The 26553-nt window shown below is 42.0% G+C and overlaps 1 long non-coding RNA gene across 1 annotated transcript; it reads left to right on the top strand.

Annotated features, from left to right (window-relative positions):
- Window positions 1-1815: 1815 nt before the first annotated feature.
- On the top strand, window positions 1816-26552 carry LOC123997734. The gene is made up of 4 exons (XR_006832180.1): window positions 1816-2043; window positions 7943-8015; window positions 25886-25940; window positions 26403-26552. It is a non-coding gene; the product is annotated as an uncharacterized LOC123997734 (long non-coding RNA).
- Window position 26553: the final 1 nt, after the last annotated feature.

Raw genomic sequence — 26553 nt, 5'->3', positions numbered from 1 at the left:
TGTGTCGGTTAGGCTTTGATTAGCCTGCAGGTGTAATGCATTGTGATGCAGCTATAAATGGCGTTGTAAGAACGGTCAAAATCATACATGACCTCCTTTATAATATGGCACTTTGCATGTCAGTAAAATACAGGTTTGTTAATAGTCGTATGTTCGTTGACATTACATTACATTTAAGTCATTTAGCAGACGCTCTTATCCAGAAAAGCCATCATTTTTTGTCAAAGCATTCCTCCTGTCCTCGGTTCTTATTTTACCATTTGATTTTATTGGTGAAATTTGAGGGGGAGGCAGCCATTGCTTTAAACTCCCTCCCACCTGGCACAGACGTCAGTTCAACGTCTAGTTTTGATTTACATTTGGTTGAGGTTTCAACTAATGTGCATTCAACGTGAAATCAACAACAAATGTCACCATGTCATTGGATTTAGGTCAAAAGTTGTGTAAAAAAATAAAAGCCCTTAAGTTGAAGACTTATCCAAATCCAATCAGTTTTCCATATTGATTCTACATCATCACAATAGATCTTTGGTGGGTAGAAATGATGTGGAAACTAAGTTGATTCAACCAGTTTTTACCGAGTGCTGGATTTAAGTTGCAAGGTGAGTTAGTCACCCACGGATGCCCTTGAGAGAACATGATATCACAACATTCATTTTTTATGTATTTATTCATCTATTCATTAACTTAGTCAAGCTCATTTCCAAAGTACACATGAAGAATATCCTAAGTACACAAAGAGCCCCAGTTTAACCAACAGACTACGGAGCAGACTGTCTGTCGCTCATAATCAGGCATGGTAATTGTTCGGCGCTTGTTGTCTATTCTCCCTCAGGGTGACATTGCTGTAGAGTGCAGACAAAGTATACTTGAGGCGTTTTCACACTGCTGGCAATTTCACCCCAATGTGATTTACCCCTGGGCTCAACCTGAAGTTTCAACCTAGACTGTTAAAATCAGAGTTACCGTTCTACCTCATACTTCTTTTGAACATTGCATTATATTAGATTATTACAAGATCTTAGGGGATGTTCCTGTTGTATGTAGGATAACATGGTTTCCTCACTTCAAATAAAGCACAGTTGAATTGGGTTCATGCTTTACAGCAGTGAACCTCACTTGTGTCATTGTGTTCAAGGCGTTGTGTTCTAGCTGTGCCTGTTACATGGTGTGTGTTGAATGATTTAGACGAGACTGTTCCATTTAAACTGCAGCAGCTCATTTGAAATGCCTTAGTAACACCATGAGTACGCAGAGCGGAGCACTTTACACCACAAAGCCTCACCACTGCCATTGTTATTATTCAATATTCACACATTAATCTAGGATTCATATCTAGGCATTATAAATATTGCATGAGAGAGAGCACATCATGGATGGCACAGTATAATATGTACTGTATATATCTACATTTTTAGGTGTAGAAAGACACATTTTAATTCTAAATAAGTACGGGGACTGTGTAACTCTTGGCTCTTTACTTTCAATCATGCACCAGTACTCGCTTTACAATCACTGAAATCTGTCCCTTAACAACCTTAAAATATGCTCTTTGGCTGAATTTTGACTGATTTAAATCTCTGTCTGACTGAGAGTGAGAGGCTTATCTCAAGCCAAGGGGAGTTGAGGCTGGGGGGTGCATTTCAATATGTTACGACTTTAAGACAGAACATTGGAAAGGGGAGGAGGAGGGTTAGGAGAAGGAAAAATGGACAACCAATGAGAAGTAGGGTGTGCAGACACAGTCTGACACCTTGGTGAGGGGAGTCAGGGAGAGGGGCAGGGAGGTGGAGAGAGAGGGAGAGGGCTGAAAAAGAGAGGTGGAGATCAGAGAGAGAGAGAGAGGAATGGACACAGAGAGACAGAGAGAGAGGCTAGTAGCCGGCGTTATGATGAGTGTTTACTGCACTGTTCTGAGAACCAATGATCTGCTCTTGTGTGAGTCATGGAGATTATTTAGACTGGTGACAGCGTGCAGCACAGAACATCGGCAGAACTCCCTCACGCTCCTCACACTGACAACAGGAGACGTACAGCAGGCAGGTGAGTATGCATGCAGCTGCATGGGCTATTGAAGCAGATTCTGCTCTTCTATTCTGTGCTGTAATGCTGCTCTTTCTCTCTCTCTCGCTCTCGCTCTCTCGCTCTTTCTTTGTGGGTAACTATAACTTTTACCCTACTATTACCATGTTATTACCTCTTCATTTTGTGCTGTAATGTAAAAATGCTAACATGGGTATGTGTTGGTCGCATTGAACTACTGTTCCATTGTAAAACCCACTTTCCTCTAACTGAGACCGCTTTATCCTGAGTGATGGCGCTGTGTCCCGGGTTTTATCATGGCTTTGCTGGTGACACAAATCCCCTTCCTCTCAGCGATGTGGGAATAACCTGCTCTCATCTCCCCGCCAGATTACACTGAGGTGATGCACTACTGCTCTCACCTCTGTCAGCCAGGGTGTTTGTGGCTGGCTCGACCTATAATAGCATCATCTAATGGTATCCTATGTTGTGTCCTAGATGGTGTGTTCTCCTCTCTGTCAGACTGCACAGATTTGAGCAGCTTCCACTAAGCACATCGTGTTAGAACGTGCCAAACCAGTTGATACTTATGTTCGTGACCCCCTACACCTCCCGGTACTAACCGAGGTGTTAGACAAATGGCACCCTATTCCTTATATAGTGCACTACTTTTGACCAAAAGGGAAGAATTGTCTCTGGTTTAAAGTAGTGCATTATGTAGGAAATAGGGGGAAATTTGGGCTTCACTTGCAGCCAAATCTATATTAAATCAAATTGTATTGGTCACATACACATGTTTAGCAGATGTTATTGCAGGTGTAGCGAAATGCTTGTGTTTCTAGCTCCAACAGTGCAGTAATATCTAAGAAGTAATATCTAACAATTTCACAACAATACACACAAATTTAAAGTAAAGGAATGGAGTTAAGAATATATAAATATTTGGACGAGCAATGTCAGAGCGGCATTGACTAAGATACAGTAGAATAGAACACAGTATATATTCTCTTTCTGGTGCTAGACAATCATTTAGGGAGCCCTTAAGAGATTGAACAGGATCGTAAGCACTTACAAATTCATAACATATTGTGCAAATTGAAATTCGTAACATCCACATCCACGTTTCAGGATACAAAATAAATACAACATTTGGCAGGATGTATCAAACAAAATGGATGACGTTGTACACGATTGTGCACTATTTTTGGGGATAAATTTTGTCTCGTAAGCGTTACTTTCAAAACTACTGGCTGAAATTATACAAAACTTCTGTAGCATCACTTTTTAAATTAAAAAGTACTTTAATCACAGATTGGATATACAGTCAGTCAGACCGCTGTCCATACATTTTGGGTTGTGTGTCCCCAAATGTCAACCTATTCCCTATATAGTGCATTACTTTTGAACAGAGGCCTATCAGTCCTGGGGGCTCCTGAGTGGCACAGCGGTCTAAGACACTGCATCTCAGTGCTAGAGGCATCACTACAGACACTGGTTCGATTCCAGGCTGTATCACATCCAGCCTATGGGAGTCCCATAGGGCAGTGCACAATTGGCCCAGTGTCGTCCGGGTTAAGGTTTGGCCGTCATTGTAAATAAGAATTTGTTCTTAACTGTCTTGCCTTGTTAAATAAAAAATAAACAGTAGCACACTAAGTAGGAAACATGGTGCCATTTGAGACGCAAACTTGTTTGGGTAAAGGATGTACCTGGGGCTATTTTCATGTCGTTTGGCCTGGTCACTGGATACTTATCTTATTGCAAAAGTAACCTATCTCTTTTATTGTTCCCCTTCTATCAGTCTCACCACGAAAGCTGGGCTGGAGTTGCATCGTAACAGGAGTGTATTGACTGAAATATTGACTTTAAAAATCAATAGTTATTCCACCTTTTTCTTTGCTGATCTGTGTGGGGTGTAATGAGACGGTGACCAGGCTGGATGGGCGCTATGTGGGGAGCTCTTCTAGCACTGAGATAGACCTGTCAGATCATCTGAGAAAGTGACGCTGACAAATCTCATACCTGAGAGGCAGTTATCTGTAGAGCAGATGGAAAAAGATTCTGTCATGCTTTGATGTCAATTGAAGATTTCGCAAAAGTTATAGTTAGGTGCACCACAAATTTGAGATCAGAATTTTAAGACCCACAGTGTTACATTTAACACTTTCTTAGTGTGTATCTGTGAACCACCAGAATAACGTTAAAATAACACTATTCAGTGTTGATAAACTAACACCTCCAGTGTGTTGGCTCCCTACACCATGGGTGTTGCAAATTCCAACTTAAATGAACACTTTATTAGAGCTGAGGATGTTGTACTTTCTCAGTGTTAAGGAATAAACACCTGTGATTTTACAGTAACTCATTTTTCGTGGTTGTTTTAACACTGTAGGGTGTAAAGCCTATTTTGCACATTTATTTCCGAGGGTGCTTTTTGAATTTTAGAGGAAGCAGTACCACCCATGACTGTTTTTGCTAGTGACAGATGGCTTGCCGTCCTGTAGCCTTCACCATGTGAGTGTGTAAGTGCCTCAACACCAAGATCTTTTTAAATCCGCAAATTTGCTGTGATTGCAGATGTCAAGTTAAGATTGGGTCCTAATTGGTTCACACGTTAAACTCTCCCAAACACACCAGAAGATGTGTGACTTCCCATGGTCAAACTGTATCTATATCAAAGCTGTCATTGCTGATGTTATCTTTCACAGATATATTCACGATCAGCGGTAACTGTGGACCCCATAGTGTTCCATGCTTCTTCCTTAAAGACATCAAATCAAAGTTTATTTGTCACATGCGCTGAATACAACAGTTGTAGTAGACCTTACAGTGAAAAGCTTACTTACAAGCCCTCAACCAGCAATGCAGTTTTAAGAAAATACCTTTAAAAGTATAAATAATAAAAGTAACAAATAATTAAAGAGCAGCAGTAAAATAACAATAGGGAGGCTGTATACAGGGCGTACCGGTACAGAGACTAATGCATGCTAGGTGACGTGGAAAAGCTGTAGAATAGAATTAAATGGAATATAGTATAACAGAACTTTATTCTATACTTGAGCGATTTTGTTTTTACGTGATGTTTTAAAAGTGCCAACCAAATCCAGAACCCCCTAGAGTCTGTTGACGCACCGGTGCATCGATCGAAGTAACATAATGAAGCCCATACAAATGAATGGAAGTATGGAGATATATATACAGTATATAAACCTTAATCTGAAGGTAACCCATGCAAATTAGTGGAAGTATGGAGGTTGTTTTGTGCTAACAAAAATAAGGGGTTAAATATGTGTAAAGATATATATTTCCTGAGCTTTCTTATATCTCCTAGATTTAAGACAGACACTTCCAAACCTTATGATTTCTTTTTTTGACACTCATGAATGTGTTATTCATTGTGTGTCTATTTATTTATTTGTATTTCACATTTATTTAAATAGGCAAGTCAGTTAAGAACAAATTCTTATTTACAATGACGGTCTACCAAAAGGCAAAAGGCCTCCTGCGGCGACGGCGGCTGGGATTAAAAATAAGAAAAATAAAATAAATATATTAGGACAAAAACACACATCACAACAAGAGAGACACACAACACTACATAAAGAGAGATCTAAAACAACAGCATAGCAAGGCAGCAACACATGACAACACAGCATGGTAGCAACACAACATAACAACAACATGGTAGCAACACAAAATGGTAGCAGCACAAAACATGGTACAAACATTATTGGGCACAGTCAACAGCACAAAGGTCAAGAAAGTAAAGACAACAATACATTGCACAAAGCATACACAACTGTCAGTAAGTGTCCATGAATGAGTCATTGAATGAAGAGACTGTCCAGTTTGAGTGTTTTTGTTCCAGTCGCTAGCTAAAGCGAATTGATAAGTGGAGCAACCCAGGGATGTGTGTGCTTTGGGGACCTTTAACAGAATGTCACTGGCTGAACGGGCATTGTATGTGGAGGATGAGGGCTGCAATAAATATCTCAGACAGAGGGTTTTATAAATAAGCATCAACCAGTAGGTCTTGCGACGGGTATACAGAGATGACCAGTTTACAGAGGAGTATAGAGTGCAGTGACGTGTTCTATGAGGAGCATTGGTGGCAAATCTTAATGGCCAAATGGTAAAGAACATCTAGCCGTTTGAGAGCAACTCCCCCCCCCCCCCCTAACAGCTTAGGCCTTTATGAATTAAAGGGTTCTTCGGCTGTCTGCCTTGAACCAAAAAGGGTTCTACCTCGATCCAAAAGGGTTCTCCTATGGGGACAGCTGAAGAACCCCTTTGGAACCCTTTTTTTCCAACATGCTGACCACACCGCTCGCACGCATGTTGATTTTGTCCACCCACACCAGATGTGATCAGGACACGCGGTCAAAAAAGCATTAAACATTTATGGTAATTTAGTTAGCTAGCTTGCTGTTGCTAGCTAATTTGTCCTGGTATAACAGCATATTTACCTGAAATGCACAAGGTCCTCTACTCCAACAAAAAAATATATATTGTGTTGTTGACTGTATGTTTGTTTATTCCATGTGTAACTCTGTGTTGTTGTTTGTGTCGCACTGCTTTGCTTTATCTTGGCCAGGTTGCAGTTGTAAATGAGAACTTGTCTCAACTAGCCTACCTGATTAAATAACGGTGAAATAAAATACATTTATAAAAATAATCCACAGATTAAAGGGTAAACCGAGTTTGTTTCTAGTAATCTCTCCTCCTTCAGGCTTCTTGTTCTTCTTTGGACTTTATATGGTGGTTGACAACCAACTTTAAGGTGCATTACCACCACCGACTGGAGTGTGGACCTCAGTTCATCTTTCAATCACCCACATGGATATATGATAATAAAAACCAATGAGGAGATGGGAGAGGCGGGACTTGCAGCACGTCAAGCATCACAAATAAAACTAAGTTCTATTCTATTCTAGTTCTATTTTAGCGCGTGGCTACGCAGACGCTCATTGCTGTGTGCGAGTAGTGTGGGTGCAATGGTTGAATAACATATGTGTAAATGTATTTTGAAATGCTCGCGCATGCGATGCGGGCGTTGTGGTCAGCGTGTAGGAGTGTAGGAGTCAATGATGGATGCTACATTGACTACAATTATACCTAGTCAAAACAAGCTCACTGGAAAATAGAATACTGATGGAGATAGTTGTTATGAAGGTTGTTGTGAATGATACTCCAACATTCAAAAAGATGTCATAAATAGTGTCAGAAAGGTGTTATGAAAGGTGCCTTATGTGACTCACTCACCTGTTACCTTCTTATTTGGTCCATTTTGGTTATTCCTGCACGTTCGACTCCCGAACAAGGACAGCAAGGATCGTGTAAGGATAGCAAGGATCGTGTAAGGATAGCAAGGATCGTGTAAGGATAGCAAGGATCATGTAAGGATAGCGCTTTACAGATTTATTAGAACATTCCAGCATTGCATTAATTATATTTTGCCAACCAACTGCCATGGAATGAAGGGTGATTGATAGTTGCACTGTAAATGTGTTTCGGTAATGACCACAATGTTTTGGAGATGCCACTAATGAGTGTGGCCATTAGGCACAAATGACATTCTAAAAACCTTCAACTGGGGAGAAGGGCTGGAAGGCCTCAGGTTGAACAAGTTGAACAGGTGCAGGTATATATATATATATATATATATATATATATATATATATATATGTACATATTCTTATTCCATCCCTTAAGATTTGTGTGTATTCGGTAGTTGTTGGGGAATTGTTAGATTACTTGTTAAATATTACTGCACTGTTGGAACTTAGAAGCACAAGCATTTCACTACCCTCACATTAACATCTGCTAACCAATCTGATTTGATAGATACCAGCTGAAAATGTGTCTGGTATGTGTCTATGGCTTTAAGGCTAACATCTATGTTTGTTTTTTTGTTTTTCAGATGCGTGACTGTTTGATCTGTGAAAAAGCGGCCAGCGGGTCACACATATTGGCACAAAGGAGAAGCTGACAAAGTAAGAGCCTCTTGGTGGATTATTCACTCATTCTATTTCAATAGGATCTGACTTTGAGCTTCACTCTGTAAGCTCTGAAGAGACAGATCCTATTAACGGGGGCCTTCCGAGTGGCGCAGCTTGAGGTGTCACTACAGACCCGGTTCAATCCCAGGCTGTGTCACAACCGGCCGTGATCGGGAGTCCCACAGGGCGGCGCACATTTGGCCCAGTGTTTTCTGGGTTAGGGGAGGATTTGGGTGGGGGGGGGGGTTTACTTGGCACATGGTGCTCTAGCATCTCCTTGTCGCCTGCGGCTGATTTTGGTCGTCAGGTCCTCCGACACATTGGGGCGGCTGGCTTCCGGGTTAAGCGGGCAGGTGTTAACAAGTGCGGTTTGGCAGGTCATGTTTCGGAGGACGAATGACTCGACCTTCACCTCTCCTGAGCCCGTTGGGGAGTTGCAGAGATGAGACAAGATCCTAATTGGATATCACAAAATTGGGGGTAAAATACAAAAAAGTAATCTGTGAGCTCTAGAAGTGTGATGAGAGAAGTAGCATCCAGAGTTACAAGCCAATCTATTGCACTAAGGGGTGGCAGAGACAGTAGTGTTTTCAAGAAATCTGTAGTGGCCTTTCACTTTGTGGAAACAAACAACTTATGGATTAGCCTGAGTGTCACTGCATTTTTAAGTGTGTGATATTACCGTAATATGTGTGGGTTTGAAATGTTCTATTTTTTGTAAGTCGCTCTGGATAAGAGCGTCTGCTAAATGACTTAAATGTAAATGTAAATGTAAATGTTCTACTGTGTGTATCAGACGTGTGGTTAACTTCTTGATACACCCATCCCGTTAGCGGGATCATTTTCGTCAACATCCGCTGATCTGCAGAGCACAACATTTTAATTAAAATATTAAAAATATTAAATTTTCATGAAATCACAAGTACAATATAGCAAAACACAGCTTAGCTTGTTGTTAATCCACCTGGCGTGTCAGATTTCAAAAAATCCTTTCGGCGAAAGCATACCAAGCGTTTATGTAAGGACATCTCTCTCAGCAGACAAAACAGTACAAACAGATTGGTCATGAAAGTCAGAAAAGCAATAAAATGAATCGCTTACCTTTGATGATCTTCGGATGTTTGCACTCACGAGACTCCCAGTTACACAATAAATGTTCCTTTTGTTCCCTGAAGATAATTTTTATATCCAAAATACCTCCATTTGTTTGGCGCGTTATGTTCACAGGCTCGAGCGGTCACGATCGGGCAGACAAAAATTCCAAATAGTATCCGTAAAGTTTGTAGAAACATGTCAAAGGTTTTTTTATAATCAATCCTCAGGTTGTTTTTACAATATACAATCAATAATATTTCAACCGGACTGTACCTTCTTCAATAAGAGAGAGAGAGAAAATGTCTGCTGCAAACTGTTGCGCATGCAAAACAGCCATACAATGATGTGATGTGCTCTTTCTCGCTCATTTTTTCAAAATAAAAGCCTGAAACTATGTCTAAAGACTGTTCACAACATGTGGAAGCCATAGGAAAAGGAATCTGGTTGATATCTCTGTAAATGGAGTGAAGGCAAGCAATGGTACAGAGAGCTTTCAGGAAAAACAACACTCCCGGGTTGGATTTTCCTCAGGTTTTCGCCTGCAATATCAGTTTTGTTATACTCACAGACAATATTTTAACCGTTTTGGAAACTTTAGAGTGTTTTTTATCCTAATCTGACAATTATATGCATATTCTAGATTCTGGGCCTGAGAAATAGGCAGTTTCATTTGGGTACGTTTTTCATTCAAACATCAAAATACTGCCCCCTACACTCAACAGGTTAAAGAGTGTCTTTCTAATGTCATTACCAGTATATATCTACTTTAGTCGACATTTCCCTTTTTGTTTTGGCCAAAATCCATGACATAAAGTCCCTGGTAATTGCTTTTTAATGAAGTCATGCAGTAACATTTATACTGTGAGGAAAGACAATATATCAGTGGTACTGTGAGTTAATATCAGAATACTGTGTTGAGGTCAGGCAGCACTGTGTATGAAACAGGGTGAGGTGATCAGATTGTCTCTCTCTCTCTCTTTACGAGGCCCTAAGAACTGAACACGCCATAAAGCCGGACTGAGTTTGACAAAAACAATGAAGTGCGCTTTTTCCGGTGGCCTCGAGTGTCTCTCTGAATAATGAGATGGGCCTTGTGGACCACCCTCTTTCTCCTTTTCCCTCTCTCTGGTTTACTCTTTCTCCTTCACCCTCAGCCCATTCACTTCCCTGTGAAGATCCCAGAATCTCTGAAAAAGAGAAACTTGTGATTTTTGAAAACACCAAGGTAATGAGGTTATGTTGTTGAGCATTGCTCTTGTTTTCACAGTCCGCCACAACTAATGACAGAGCCACTAATGTATCCATCTATGACGCCAGCCTAGGCTCTCCTACAACCCACAAAGTAAATTGACTTTAGCGAGCAGGTATGTCTTCTGGTACATGCCTAAATGCCATGAATGCATTTTGGTTTGATTTCTTCAGTAATAAGCCTCTTCTACAGTCATAAGAACATTTTTATTTCCATCTATGCTTTTGGAGATTTGCTATAATGAGCCTGGGACGGCTTAAGTCCTTTTACCTGGAAGGATAACTGGCCGGTTAGCAGAGAAGTCCTTTCAACACCAGACACACAAGTATACAGTAGCAATAAGACTATACCAAGTAGTCTTTGAAAAACCCACTGAACTACATCCCAAAGGAAAGTCAACTAATTTGCTCTTTGTACGAGAGCATCTCAGTGCAGTGAGGCATCCCTATACCATCAGGCTTGAATGTTGACTTGCTGCGGGCAACAACACAGGGTTAAGCACACAGCCCCATCATGTGGCAAAATAAATATGTTTGACTGGTAGCCTAGTGGTTAGAGCGTTGGGCGAGCTGACAAGGGGAAAATCTATCGTTCTGCCCCTGAGCAAGGCAGTTAACCCACTGCAGTTAACCCACGCGGATGTGGATTAAGGCAGCCCAACGCAACTCTTTAATTCAGAGACGTTTGGTTAAATGTGGAAGACACATTTCAGTTGAATGCATTCAGTTGTATAACTGACTAGGTATCCCCCTTTCCCTATACAACTGACTAGGTATCCCCCTTTCACTATACAACTGACTAGGTATCCCCCTTTCCCTATACAACTGACTAGGTATCCCCTTTTCCCTATACAACTGACTAGGTATCCCCCTTTCCCTATACAACTGACTAGGTATCCCCCTTTCCCTATACAACTGACTAGGTATCCCCCTTTCCCTATACAACTGACTAGGTGTCCCCCTTTCCCTATACAACTGACTACATGTCCCCCTTTCCCTATACAACTGACTAGGTGTTCCCCTTTCCCTATACAACTGACTAGGTATCCCCCTTTCCCTATAGAACTGACTAGGTATCCCCTTTTCCTATACAACTGACTAGGTGTCCCCCTTTCCCTATACAACTGACTAGGTTTCCCCTTTCCCTATACAACTGACTAGGTATCCCCCTTTCCCTATACAACTGACTAGGTATACCCCTTTCCCTATACAACTGACTAGGTATCCCCCTTTCCCTATAGAACTGACTAGGTATCCCCTTTTCCTATACAACTGACTAGGTGTCCCCCTTTCCCTATACAACTGACTAGGTTTCCCCTTTCCCTATACAACTGACTAGGTATCCTCCTTTCCCTATGCAACTGACTAGGTATCCCCCTTTCCCTATACAAATGACTAGGTATCCCCCTTTCTCTACTGACTAGGTATCCCCCTTTCCCTATACAACTGACTAGGTATCCCCCTTTCCCTATACAACTGACTAGGTATCCCCCTTTCTCTACTGACTAGGTATCCCCCTTTCCCTATACAACTGACTAGGTATCCCCCTTTCTCTACTGACTAGGTATCCCCTTTCCCTATACAACTGACTAGGTATCCCCTTTCCCTATACAACTGACTAGGTATCCCCTTTCCCTATACAACTGACTAGGTATCCCCCTTTCTCTACTGACTAAGTATCCCCTTTCCCTATACAACTGACTAGGTATCCCCCTTTCTCTACTGACTAGGTATCCCCCTTTCCCTATACAACTGACTAGGTATCCCCTTTCCCTATACAACTGACTAGGTATCCCCCTTTCCCTATACAACTGACTAGGTATCCCCCTTTCCCTATACAACTGACTAGGTATCCCCCTATTCAACTGACTAGGTATCCCCCTTTCACTATACAACTGACTAGGTGTCCCCCTTTCCCTATACAACTGACTAGGTATCCCTCTTTCCCTATACAACTGACTAGGTATTCCCCTATTCAACTGACTAGGTATCCCCCTTTCACTATACAACTGACTAGGTGTCCCCCTTTCCCTATACAACTGACTAGGTATCCCTCTTTCCCTATACAACTGACTAGGTATTCCCCTATTCAACTGACTAGGTATCCCCTTTCCCTATTCAACTGACTAGGTATCCCCTATTCAACTGACTAGGTATCCCCTTTTCCCTATACAACTGACTAGGTATCCCCCTATTCAACTGACTAGGTATCCCCCTTTCACTATACAACTGACTAGGTATCCCCCTTTTCCCTATGCAACTGACTAGGTATCCCCCTATTCAACTGACTAGGTATCCCCTTTTCCCTATACAACTGACTAGGTATCCCCCTATTCAACTGACTAGGTATCCCCCTTTCACTATACAACTGACTAGGTATCCCCCCTTTCCCTATACAACTGACTAGGTATCCCTCTTTCCCTATACAACTGACTAGGTATTCCCCTATTCAACTGACTAGGTGTCCCCCTTTCCCTATACAACTGACTAGGTATCCCCTTTCCCTATACAACTGACTAGGTATCCCTTTTCCCTATGCAACTGACTAGGTATCCCCCTTTCCCTATACAACTGACTAGGTATCCCCTTTCCCTATGCAACTGACTAGGTATCCCCCCTTTCCCTATACAACTGACTAGGTATCCCCCTTTCCCTATACAACTGACTAGGTATCCCCTTTCCCTATGCAACTGACTAGGTATCCCCCTTTCCCTATACAACTGACTAGGTATCCCCTTTCCCTATACAACTGACTAGGTATCCCTCTTTCCCTATACAACTGACTAGGTATTCCCCTATTCAACTGACTAGGTGTCCCCCTTTCCCTATACAACTGACTAGGTATCCCCTTTCCCTATACAACTGACTAGGTATCCCCTTTCCCTATACAACTGACTAGGTATCCCCCTTTCCCTATACAACTGACTAGGTATCCCCCTTTCCCTATACAACTGACTAGGTATCCCCCTTTCCCTATACAACTGACTAGGTATCCCCCTTTCCCTATGCAACTGACTAGGTATCCCCCTTTCCCTATACAACTGACTAGGTATCCCCCTTTCCCTATACAACTGACTAGGTGTCCCCCTTTCCCTATACAACTGACTAGGTATCCCCCTTTCCCTATACAACTGACTAGGTATCCCCTTTTTCCTATTATATTTATGGACAAACAAAAGCCACTAATTCTCTCACACTTTAGGTAAATGCAGATGTGATTGTTATATTTTGAGGAGATTGTTATTCTTAATCTTACTTTGTCTCACTACCACTTGCAAGTTGTTGAAACGCTTTTAAAACATTTTAATGATCAAGTTCAATTTGAGCAATCCCCATAGAATAGAAAAACGATGAGTGAATACAGATTTGAGCACTATGAATAACCAGCTCTTGAAGTTGTTTAAAGTGAGAATGAGGGGATACAGATATACATCTGCTAGAATGGAGATACACTGTGGGTGAATGAACAATGTGCATTAAAGATTCATGCAAACAGCTGTTCTTCCTACAGGACAGACAACAGGAACCAAAGCCTGTGTGCTCACATTCCAGATCAGGGAGAAGGAGAGAGGAAGTGGGGAGATGTTTGCACATCATTATAACACTGTATATAGCCATAATATGACATTTGAGATGTCTATTCCTTTAAACATATGTTTCCCATGCCAATAAAGCCTTTTGAATTGAATTGAATAGGAGAGAGAGTATAAAAGAGAGAAAATACAGAATACAAAAACAAATAGAAAGGGAATAAGATAGGGACGGAGAGATTATCACCTGTCTGTCATCACCTGGCGGCTGATCAAAAGAGTCCATTGGCAGGCGGAGCACAGAATCCACTGGAGCCTCTTCTTTATGCCAAGTACCAGCTTCTCTGAGGTAGACAACACAAGAGTCTGGCTCCAGGCATGGAGTAGAGAGGAGGTGTGAGGAGGGAGGGAGGGAGGGAGGGAGTGTGTGTCCTAGCATTTTTGGGGCCCTAGGCAGATTTTTAGAGAGTTTGCAATTTTATAACTAATTTCACAGCAAGTTTGTTGCAATTCTACACATTTTGCCATAAGGTGGAGAAATATTTTTGCAGTTTTTAAGATAATTTCCCGCAATTCTACACATTTTGCCAGGACTTCTGCCATGTTAATATGATATCTGTGTGAGACTAACTAAATCAATGCGGGGCCCCCTGGAGGTCAGGTCACCTGGGCACGTGCCTGGTGTGTCCGGTCAGTAATTCGACCATGATTACAACAAGTTTAGATAGCTGACTAGACTAACTTACCAAAAATGGGAAAATTGAGTTACTGCATGCGCCGGGAATTGGAGTGTAGAATAAATGACCTGTCGGTTTGGAATGAGCTCTGTTTCAGTTCCTTTGTCAGGTTGAGTCATTCCAATTCTCCAATTCACACGTGTTAATTAATACACACTTGTGCATGTGTGAAATTGGACAAATACAAGCACCCACCAAATTAAATTATTATTATTTTAAAGTTATTGAGATTAACATTTCCCTTTTTTTTGTGACATTTTCAAAAACCACTCTGACTTAATGGGCTTTGTAAAAGTGACACTGCTGAAACTGGGCCTGAGTGTGTGCTGAAAAGCTACAACTAGAGAGAGAGAAGAGAGAAGAGAGAGAGAGAGAGAGAGAGAGAGAGAGAGAGAGAGAGAGAGAGAGAGAGAGAGAGAGAGAGAGAGAGAGAGAGAGAGAGAGAGAGAGAGAGAGAGAGAGAGAGAGAGAGAGAGAGAGAGAGAGAGAGAGAACTATAAGTACTATACATGATGTATATTAAAGCCTCTTGTGTTCAAATTAATTCACCAATGAAATATTGGGTGGTATTAAATTATGTGCATACTGGCTTCTTCTCTCTTGTTTAAAGAGTCTATCTACTTTGCAATCATAAATATAACTAAAGCGTTGATGTTTCAGACAGTTGGGATGTAGATTTCACATTTCACACTGTACGTAGATGTGCATTGTGCAAGGTCATTTTTTTGACCCCATAAGCATAAAACAGTCTCGCAGGTTTACCTCAAGTAAAATGTACACAAACTGAGTTTCTACACTTTTTAAATGTACCAAAATCAGTCTTGGGGAAAAGGAAACTTGGTGGCTTTTGAAGAATTAATAAGCCTGTCTCATTTAGATGTGTCTAGCGTCGCAGGCAGCGTCTGGAAGCCCCAGTTTCAGCCTCTGGAAGCCCCAGTTTCAAATTTTCTTGACAGTGCCTTTGATGATCACTGATAACGTAGCGAGACTCCCAGGGAGCGAAGCATCAACAATGCAGAGAGTCAGTGGAGACCAGCTCTACTGATCCTGACTGCAGAGAGTCAGTGGAGACCAGCTCTACTGATCCTGACTGCAGAGAGTCAGTGGAGACCAGCTCTACTGATCCTGACTGCAGAGAGTTAGTGGAGACCAACTCTACTGATCCTGACTGCAGAGAGTTAGTGGAGACCAACTCTACTGATCCTGACTGCAGAGAGTTAGTGGAGACCAACTCTACTGATCCTGACTGCAGAGAGTCAGTGGAGACCAGCTCTACTGATCCTGACTGCAGAGAGTCAGTGGAGACCAGCTCTACTGATCCTGACTGCAGAGAGTCAGTGGAGACCAGCTCTACTGATCCTGACTGCAGAGAGTCAGTGGAGACCAGCTCTACTGATCCTGACTGCAGAGAGAGAGTCTGATCCTGACTGCAGAGAGTCAGTGGAGTGGAGTCAGTGGAGACCAGCTCTACTGATCCTGACTGCAGAGAGTCAGTGGAGACCAGCTCTACTGATCCTGACTGCAGAGAGTCAGTGGAGACCAGCTCTACTGATCCTGACTGCAGAGAGTCAGTGGAGACCAACTCTACTGATCCTGACTGCAGAGAGTCAGTGGAGACCAGCTCTACTGATCCTGACTGCAGAGAGTCAGTGGAGACCAGCTCTACTGATCCTGACTGCTCTTTATTGTCTGGCCTCTCTCCAGCATCGCAAAGCCCATCAATGCCTTGGCTTAGCACTCTCATAAACAGTCGTTATCACATAAATGACACATTCCCTTGTCACAACATCACTGGGAGCGAGTACATGCGTGGCACCTTTCTCTTTTCTGCTTATGTGGCCAATCTCCTACATCGCACCTTTGTATTAGCTGGAGGTATATACGTCTGACTCGTAGCATTCATTCACACATTCTTTGAAATCATCACTGACTGAACTTTTTGAGTGCAAGACAGGCTGCATCTCATACGTATATGCCAGGTCTGGGGAACCACACAGTACCGAATTGATGTCTAAATGAGAAAAAAAATATGTCCAAGACAGTCTACCTGTTGTCTGTCTGTGGACTCCCATCTGGCCTCAGGTGTACCAGAGCTGAATCTTCAGTGTTGCTCTTATTCATTTGAGTGATGCTGTTTTTACCCGGTGGTGAACCTGTGTGTGAACCTCAAATCAAATCCAATTTATTTGTCACACACACATGGTTAGCAGATGTTAATGCGAGTGTAGCGAAGTGCTTGTGCTTCTAGTTCCGACAATGCAATAATAACCAACGAGTAATCTAACCTAACAATTCCAAATCTACTACCTTATAGACACAAGTGTAAAGGGATAAAGAATATGTACATAAAGATATGAAGGAGTGATGGTACAGAGCGGCATAGGCAAGATACAGTAGATGGTATTGAGTACAGTATATACATATGAGATGAGTAATGTAGGGTATGTAAACAAAGTGGCATGGTTTAAAGTGCCTAGTGATACATGTATTACATAAAGATGCAGTAGATGATATAGAGTACAGTATATACATATACATATGAGATTAATAATGTAGGCTATGTAAACATTATATTAAGTAGCATTGTTTAAAGTGGCTAGTGATATATTTTACATCAATTTCCATCAATTCCCATTATTAAAGTGGCTGGAGTTGAGTCAGTGTGTTGGCAGCAGCCACTCTATGTTAGTGGTGGCTGTTTAACAGTCTGTGCGTGAACCCGTGCGTGAACCCGTGCGTGAACCTGTGGGTGAACCAATGGATGAACCAGTGGGTGGAACCCGGTGGTGAACCTGTGGTGGAACTCTGTGGTGAACCTGTGGTGGAACCCGGTGGTGAACCTATGGTGGAACTCGGTGGTGAACCTGTGGTGGAACCCGGTGGTGAATCTGTGGTGGAACCCGGTGGTGAACCTGTGGTGGAACCCGGTGGTGAACCTGTGGTGGAACTCGGTGGTGAACCTGTGGTGGAACTCTGTGGTGAACCTGTGGTGGAACTCGGTGGTGAACCTGTGGTGGAACTCGGTGGTGAACCTGTGGTGGAACTCGGTGGTGGAACTCGGTGGTGAACCTGTGGTGGAACCCGGTGGTGAACCTGTGGTGGAACTCGGTGGTGAACCTGTGGTGGAACTCGGTGGTGAACCTGTGGTGGAACTCTGTGGTGAACCTGTGGTGGAACTCTGTGGTGAACCTGTGGTGGAACTCGGTGGTGAACCTGTGGTGTAACCCAGTGGTGAACCTGTGGGTGAACCTGTGGTGTAACCCAGTGGTGAACCCGTGGGTGAACCCGTGGGTGAACTTGTGGGTGAACTTTTAGGTGAACCAATGGATGAACCTGTAGGTGACCCGGTGGTGAACCTGTGGTGGAACTCGGTGGTGAACCTGTGGGTGAACCTGTGGGTGAACCCGTGGGTGAACTTGTGGGTGAACCCGGTGGTGAACCCGGTGGTGAACCTTTTAAGAGGCATACATAGGCAACCACAGCCCTGTTCACTTACAACACCTTACACTTTCCACACATTGTTACAAGGTTATACGACTGTTAGAACTTGTATTTAACCACATAACCTGTAGATTGATGCATTGAGCTACATTTAGACTGAAATAGCAGAACAATGAGCAAATTATCGCCCGAATGAAACCAATTACAATTGATTTGGTGAGAACATGGGTAGACTTTTCAACCGCCTGCAGTGAAGTAGTGATCCAGTGGTCTTGGAGGAAATATGTGTGGTAGTACTGGTGTTTCATTACTCTGTCAGACAGACAGACCTACAGAGGAGCAGATTGGGAACTAGACAGACAGACCTACAGAGGAGCAGATTGGGAACTAGACAGACAGACCTACAGAGGAGCAGATTGGGAACTAGACAGACAGGCCTACAGAGGAGCAGATTGGGAACTAGACAGACAGACCTACAGAGGAGCAGATTGGGAACTAGACATACAGACCTAGAGTGGAGCAGATTGGGAACTAGACAGACAGACCTACAGAGGAGCAGATTGGGAACTAGACAGACAGGCCTACAGAGGAGCAGATTAGGAACTAGACAGACAAGCCTACAGAGGAGCAGATTGGGAACTAGACAGACAGGCCGACAGAGGAGCAGATTGGGAACTAGACAGACAGGCCTACAGAGGAGCAGATTGGGAACTAGACAGACAGGCCGACAGAGGAGCAGATTGGGAACTAGACAGACAGGCCGACAGGAGCAGATTGGGAACTAGACAGACAGGCCGACAGAGGAGCAGATTGGGAACTAGACAGACAGGCCGACAGAGGAGCAGATTGGGAACTAGACAGACAGGCCGACAGGAGCAGATTGGGAACTAGACAGACAGGCCTACAGAGGAGCAGATTGGGAACTAGACAGACAGGCCGACAGAGGAGCAGATTGGGAACTAGACAGACAGGCTAGGCATGATAGAATGCCTCAGGTTAATTGAGTCTGGCTGTTCAGTGCCAATTAGTTGTTGGTATCGTTTTTGCAGAGTTGGCCGTTAGGTTGCCTTATCATTCTCTACAGAACTATTTGGCAGCCTTTTCTGCAAGTAATCCTAGTAGGATAAAAGGTGATTGGGTTTTCCACACTTAGTTCCACCCAAACTGTTTGTGGGATGGCAAAGCAGACAGTGCGAGTTCTGTGGATACAGGACGGGTAGTATGAGGAATATCACCCCTTCATCAGTATTCTACCAATAACTGCTGCTGCCTGACACATCCTGAACCTGTCCCTGATCCTGATCCTGTCTCTAATCCTGATCCTGTCTCTAATCCTGATCCTGTCTCGAATCCTGATCCTGTCTCTAAACCTGATCCTGAACCTGATCCTGTCCCTGATCCTGAACCTGATCCTGAAACTGAACCTGATCCTGTCCCGGATCCTGAAACTAACTCAGATACTTCTGCGTTAGTAGATGTTCACCCATCCTGTCAGCTGAGTCACTGTGTCACTGTGTTCTAGAGCAGCGCCTCCCTGCAGCCTCACTACCCAGCTCCAATAGAAGGGGTTGTCACCAACACCCTGTGTGATTAATCAACACTGCCTGTTGCAAACAATTGTATATAATGATGTTCATCAGTCATTACATTCTTTTTTCCCCTTTAGCTGTACCACTGAGATCAACCCTGCAGGACCCACTTATTGATGCTACCTTACAATTACTCTGGTGGTCACTATGGAGACCAACATCTAATCGAGACCTGTATACAGCACCATTGAATCTTCTCCTACTATCTCCTGAAATGTTAACTTCAAGACTGTAGTCATTTTTATTGGTATTTTTTGGGTTGTAAACACTAACAAAACATGCCCAGTGAATTTTACTACAAGGTAGTATAAGGGAGGGAAGTGAGGTGTATACAAGTCAATAGGCTTGTGAATACAGCTTTTATTTGACATGGGCAGGGCACATTACACAACGTTTCAGTGTTCACATCAATGTAAATGTGATGGACTTAGCAAAAGTTGTCATTTTCATCTGTAATAATATCTTACCGAATAATGTTATTCCCTATTGTATCCACAGCCATTCTCTCACATGTAAAATCATTTGAAATCAAATGAAAAATCAAAATAACAGATTTTCCCACAGTCTGATATCACCCCTATTCTCTTCTTGGCATTTGTGCAACAACACACACTGTCATGTCTCCTGAATGATCCATGGCAAGTATGGTCCCTCAGGGCATTATTGACAAGAGGGCTATTCGTCATTGGAAATGGGACTCAGACTAGCTGGATAGTTCCCAATCCTCCTCCTGGTGCAATGCTGAGAGACAGTCATCACACTGGGAAAGTCTCCAACAATATCATATTCCATAGCCTGATGGCCCAGGGCCTCAAGCAACTGGAATAATGTAATAACAGGGAATTGATTATATCTACGCTGGAGAGCAGACTGAGCAATGACCTCAGTCAAATGTGTTGTGAGTAGTGTACCCACCCACATGCCAAGATGCGAATCACCTCCCATTGTTGCTTATTGGGCCAATGGATGATTCATGAGACAAATACATCAACAATTGAGCAATTTTGTTCTGGGTGCCGAGATTAACGATTGAGTAAACTTTTTTTATTTTTTAAACGTCATTTCAACGTACTGTAGAAATGTGGGCCATTTTTGGTTGACACAGTCAGATGTCTACCTTTATTCACCCAGTCAAAAAGACTGCCAGAAGTTTGTTGAATTCCCTATGTGTAATCTTTTCAACCATCTAAAAGCACAACCAAATTCACATGGGAATACAATATCAGATGTTTTGTATTTATACAGCAACTTAATGTGTTATCACTATGCTTCATCCAGCAGAACCAAATGACCTGGATGGCAGTTGAGATTACATTAAAAGTACAGAGTGCAAGTGATCGATACTGTTGGAGATTCTGACATATTTATATTGTGAAGATCTCCACAGACCTGCGACATGCTATCTTGACCATGCATGCGTTCTATGTTTACATAATAGGACTTTTACAGTTACAGTAACCTCACTCATTTTAAGGTTGTTACATTAGTTTGTAAGATAGTCTAAAGTTAAGGCTATCTACTGTACAAAAGTCATATTGAATTGTGATACATTGACTATGCAACCAAATATCAACATTTAAAGGAGACAGGTCATTCTGAAAGTATTCTGACCTCTTGACTTTTTCCACATTTTGTTACGTTACAGCTTTATTCCAAAGTGTGAGGAGCTTACGCTTCACTAAACCCCATTATCTGGCTGTTCCTAAGGCATGCTACTGACATGATACCACTACAGGAAAGCTGATTAATTACTCCCTTTACCTTTTGAGGTTGCTCTTGATAAGTATCTATTTCACCCTGAGGGGGGAGAGAGAGCAGTGTTCTCTCTCCATCTCCCATCTTCTTTATTTTAAAAAATGTAACTAGGTGTAACAGTATAACTTTAGACCGTCCCCTCGCCCATACCCGGGCGCGAACCAGGGACCCTCTGCACACATCACATGGGACTCCCAATCACAGCCGGATGTGATACAGCCTGAATTTTAACCAGGCACTATAGTGACGCCTCTTACACTGAGATGCAGTGCTTTAGACTTCTGTGCCACTCACACCACCCCATAATGAAAAAGTGAGAACAGGTTTTTAAAAATGTTTGCAAATTTATTACAAATAAAAACCAGAAATACCTTATTTATATAAGTATTCAGACCCTTTGCTATGAGTCTCAAAATTGAGCTCAGGTGCATCCTGTTTCCATTGATCATCCTTGAGGTGTTTCAAAAACTTGATTGGAGTCCACCTGTGGTAAATTCAATTGATTGGACATGATTTGGAAAGGCACATACCAGTTTATATAAGTATCCACAGTTTACAGTGCATGTCAGAGCAAAAACCAAGCCATGAGGTTGAATGAATTGTCTGTAGAGCTCCGAGACAGGATTGTGTCGAGGCACAGATCTGGGGAAGGGTACCAACAAATGTCTGCAGTATTGAAGGTCCCCAAGAACACAGTGGCCTCCATCATTCTTAAATGGAAGAAGTTTGGAACCACCTAGAGTTTTCCTAGAGCTTGGCCAAACTGAGCAATCGATGGAGAAGGGCCAGAGCTGACAGAGCTCCAGAGTTTCTCTGTGGAGATGTGAGAACCTTCCAAAAGGACAACCATCTCTGCAGCACTCGACCAATCAGGCCTTTATGGTAGAGTGGCCAGACGGAACCCACTCCTCAGTAAAAGGCACATGACAGCCCGCTTGGAGTTTGCCAAAAGGCAACTAAAGGACTCAGACCATGAGAAACAAGATTCTCTGGTCTGATGAACTATTTAGCCTTAATGCCAAGCATAACGCCTGGAGGAAACATGGTACCATCCCTACGGTGAAGCATGGTGGTGGCAGCGTCATGCTGTGGGGATGTTTTTCAGCAGAAGGGATTGGGAGACTAGTTAGGATCGGGGGAAAGCTGAACGGAACAAAGTACAGAGAGATCCTTGATGAAAACCCGCTCCAGAATGCTCAGGACCTCAGACTAGGACAAAGTTTCACCTTCCAACAGGACAACAACCCCAAGCACACAGCCAAGATAACGCAGGAGTGTCTTCGGGACTAGTCTCTGAAGGTCCTCGAGTGGCCCAGCCAGAGCCCGGACTTGAACCGATCAAACATCTCTGGAGAGACCTAAAAATAGCTGTGCAGCAACACTCCCCATGGATCTGCAGATAAGAATGGGAGAAACTCAACAAATACAGGTGTGCCAAGCTTGTAGTGTCATATCCAAGAAGACTGGAGGCTGTAATCGCTGCCAAAGTTGCTTCAAAAAAGTACTGAGTAAAGGGTCTGAATACTTATCTAAATGTGATATTTCCAGGGTTTTTTTATATACATTTTCAAAAAATTCGAAGAACTTGTTTTTGCTTTGTAATTATGCAGTATTGTGTGTAGAATGATGAGGAGAAAAAAACAAACATTTTTATCAATTTTAGAATAAGGTTGTAATGTAACAAAATGTGGAAAAAGTCAAGGGGCCTGAATACTTTCCGAATGCATTGTATCTAATGCTTGGATAGTTTCAACTGAGCCATTAGCTTAATCCTATTTTTAAACTTTTATTTTTGGTTTAGTTGGAGATGTGAATCCAACATATAATTTGATAGCCTATTAACTTGTCAACAAGTTATTTACTGTATTTGCAAAAGTGACATTGAGTTTGTGTTTGGTTGTCAACACAAAATATCAACATTTGAAGGAGATGTATATTTTGTGCCAGTGATCTAGTGTGATTTTAATTCCAGTTTGTCTACAAATGTATAATTGATATGTTGCATTCACGTCTCCATCTCAACCAAAAAAATCTAAGTTAAAGAAAAGGACATCAAATCAAATTTTAAATGCACGTTTAATAAAGTTTTATTTGATTTAGTTTAACTTAGCTTTTGGTTGAAATGGAGACATGAATCCAACATATTCATTATTAAAGGTAAATTCCTCCCAAAACTATCTTTTGGGATTCTTTTCATTTGTCCATTGTTGCCATAGTTCTAACATGTTTTGCTTGACAGCAATGACATTTTCAAGATGTGTAACTTTCAAATTACAGAAATAATCAATTTATGATGTATGTATGATCAAATTCAACATATTTCATATTTCATTTGTCTATGTTGAAAATTGGTTCCGTGATGACATAATTAAGTGGGTGAAATGTCACTTTTTGCAAATCCAATATCTTTTCTACATAGATTCCACATCACAATACTTGACAAATTACGTTGAAACAACATTGATTCAACCAGTATGTGCCCAGTATAACTTGCACTGTTCACTGACTCTCTCCCTGTGTAGAAACACAGGGATCTGGATGGATCCAGTGGTCCACTAGTTCTAGATTTTACAATCTGTAAAATAATGTAGAGTAACCAATTGATCAGCCCTGGGAACTGACAGTTCATCTGACATCAAATATCAACAGTTGCACTGGAAACATTCAGGTGGAACAGCATGAGATAAAAACAGAGATGATGTAATTCACCAGTTAAGTGCAACTAAATGTAAACAAAAATGTAATCTACGCCTAGTGGTTAAAGCGATGGGCCAGTAACCGAAAGGTTACTGGATCAAATCCCCCGAGCTGACAAGGTAAAAAAATAAAATGTCGTTCTGCCCCTGAACAAGGCAGTTAACCCATTGTTCCCCGGTAGACCGTCATTGTAAATAAGAATTTGTTCTTAACTAACTTCCCTAGTTAAAATAAAGGTAAATTAAATAAATAAATAAATAGTCATAATTTATTATGAGGCAGCCATAAACAATAACTAGTAATGCTGCATACTCAAAGAAATTATTTTAAAAAAAATAAACTGCTGAAGACTCATTGGAGGTGACAGACAGCTGTTGCAAACAAGAGTTTCAATTGGACAAAGTCAGGTATTTTTATCCCTGTTTCGTTTGCCCCATGTTTAAGAAGTGTTTTTTTCAACAGAATTGGTGGAATGAATACACCCCTGATCACACGTAAACACAGATAATTTTCATAGCAGCCACGTTGTATTCCTTCTCGCCTCTATGTACTCTCCTCCTCTCACCCTTTCCCTTCTTTTGTGGACTTCAATGCACAACACATCAGCTGTACGTAACCAGGCTAAATAACCTTTCCAAACCAAACCATGTCCTAACCGTTACACACGGGGTACATCATTGTCCCCATATTAGCTCAAGTAATGTCCTAGTCAACATGGCTAATAAAACTGATGCGTTAGTAAACCCGCTACAATCGTGCAGTAACGTTAGTGTAAAGTCAATTAGCAGTTTAGCAGTTACACTGGCGGGCCCCGGTGGCATTACATTAATAAAACCAAAAACTTACCTTGACTTGGAAGAGTTCCAATGTTGTATTGGATAGTCATAGCCAACTAGCTAACATAGCGTCCCTCTGTTTGAGCCGGGTGTTTGTAAGTTAAGTTAAACTGAAAGTGAAAAAAAACATAATCATCTCTCCCTCTCTCTCTTTCTCTTAGTTCTACTTCATTCCTGAAGAAATCAATTTGCTGAAAACTGTTCAACTATTGTCTTTCTCTCTCTATGAGTCAACTACTCACCACATTTTTTTTGCATTGCAATGCTAGCTAGCTGTAGTCTATGCTTTCAGTACTAGATTCATTCTCTGGTCCTTTGATTGGGTGGACAACATGTCAGTTCAAGCTGCAACAGCTTCGATAGGTTGAAGGACGTCCTCTGGAATTTGTCATAATTACTGTGTAAGTCTATGGAAGGGAGTTAGAACCAAGAGCCTCCTAGGTTTTGTATTGAAGTCAATGTACCAAGAGGAGGATGGAAGCTAGCTGTCCTCCGGCTACACCATGGTTCTACCCTACAGAGTGCTGTTGAGGCTACTGTAGACCTTCATTGCAAAACAATGTGTTTTAGTAAATTATTTGGCGAAATGTCAATATATTTTTTATAGTTTTATCTAAAAAGGATAACTTTTTTATTGTTTTACAATTTGTATTTTTATGAAATTCACTGGGAAGGATGGTCCTCCCATTCCTCCTCAGAGGAGCCTCCACTGGTATGTTTAGTGTTAGAGAAAATGTGGATATTATTTAAGTCTCTTTAGGTCTAAATGTTTCACAGAGCTCTAGCTTGGCTTCCTGAACTCGTTAGGAACTCGCCTCCCACCTCAGTCTATGACAAACAGAAAGTGTTTCTTTGTTTAAAATCTATTAATTATTTTAGATGAATGGCTATAAATCTCTGAATGTGCTACAATGTAACGATGGTATTCTTTGTCAGTGGCTGAGCTGTAGGAGCCAAGAGTTGATGGACAGTCGGAAGAGCGAATGAAATGGTAGGTGGGACATCCCAGCTTCAAGTGGTTTCAGATTTCACATACTACTTCACACAGGTACAGAAAACAATGACTGTCTGTGGGAACCAGGGCTTTTGCTCAATGCAAGCCATTTCCATCTACATGTCGATTGTTAAGTAAAAATGATGGTCGGAACCGGTACCAGAAAGGACACCTTATATTTAAGAGGTTTTAATTAAAGGAATCCTGTGGCTACATACATATTGGCCAGCAAATCTCAGCTGCATTTCCAGCTCTTCATAGCTGTGTGCATGTCTGATGGATATATCCATATCATTTGGAAGAAGTACTCCATCTTCCTATTTCCTCTTCTTTGTTGTTTCAATAGTCATTGCTATTGTTATTAGTGACGTTATGAATGTTTTCCCCGAGACACAATAAAACAAACTGAAATGTCCACTAACACCCATGACCAAGATAATTGATTACTCTTTCCTTCAGCTGAGCTCTGACATCCCCACGCAAACAAGAGGAGAGAAAGAGCAGGCCAGGCCAGGCTCAGTGACCATCATCACTCATCCTGAACACCAGGCAATAATCCTCCATGCATTTCCAATCTGAGACAGAATGAAACAAGGTGACAAAATGGACT

Source organism: Oncorhynchus gorbuscha, linkage group LG01 (genome assembly GCF_021184085.1).
Source record: "Oncorhynchus gorbuscha isolate QuinsamMale2020 ecotype Even-year linkage group LG01, OgorEven_v1.0, whole genome shotgun sequence".
NCBI classification, from domain to species: domain Eukaryota; kingdom Metazoa; phylum Chordata; class Actinopteri; order Salmoniformes; family Salmonidae; genus Oncorhynchus; species Oncorhynchus gorbuscha.
The sequence above is the reverse complement of the archived record's forward strand: the minus strand, read 5'-3'. Positions and strand labels throughout refer to the sequence as shown.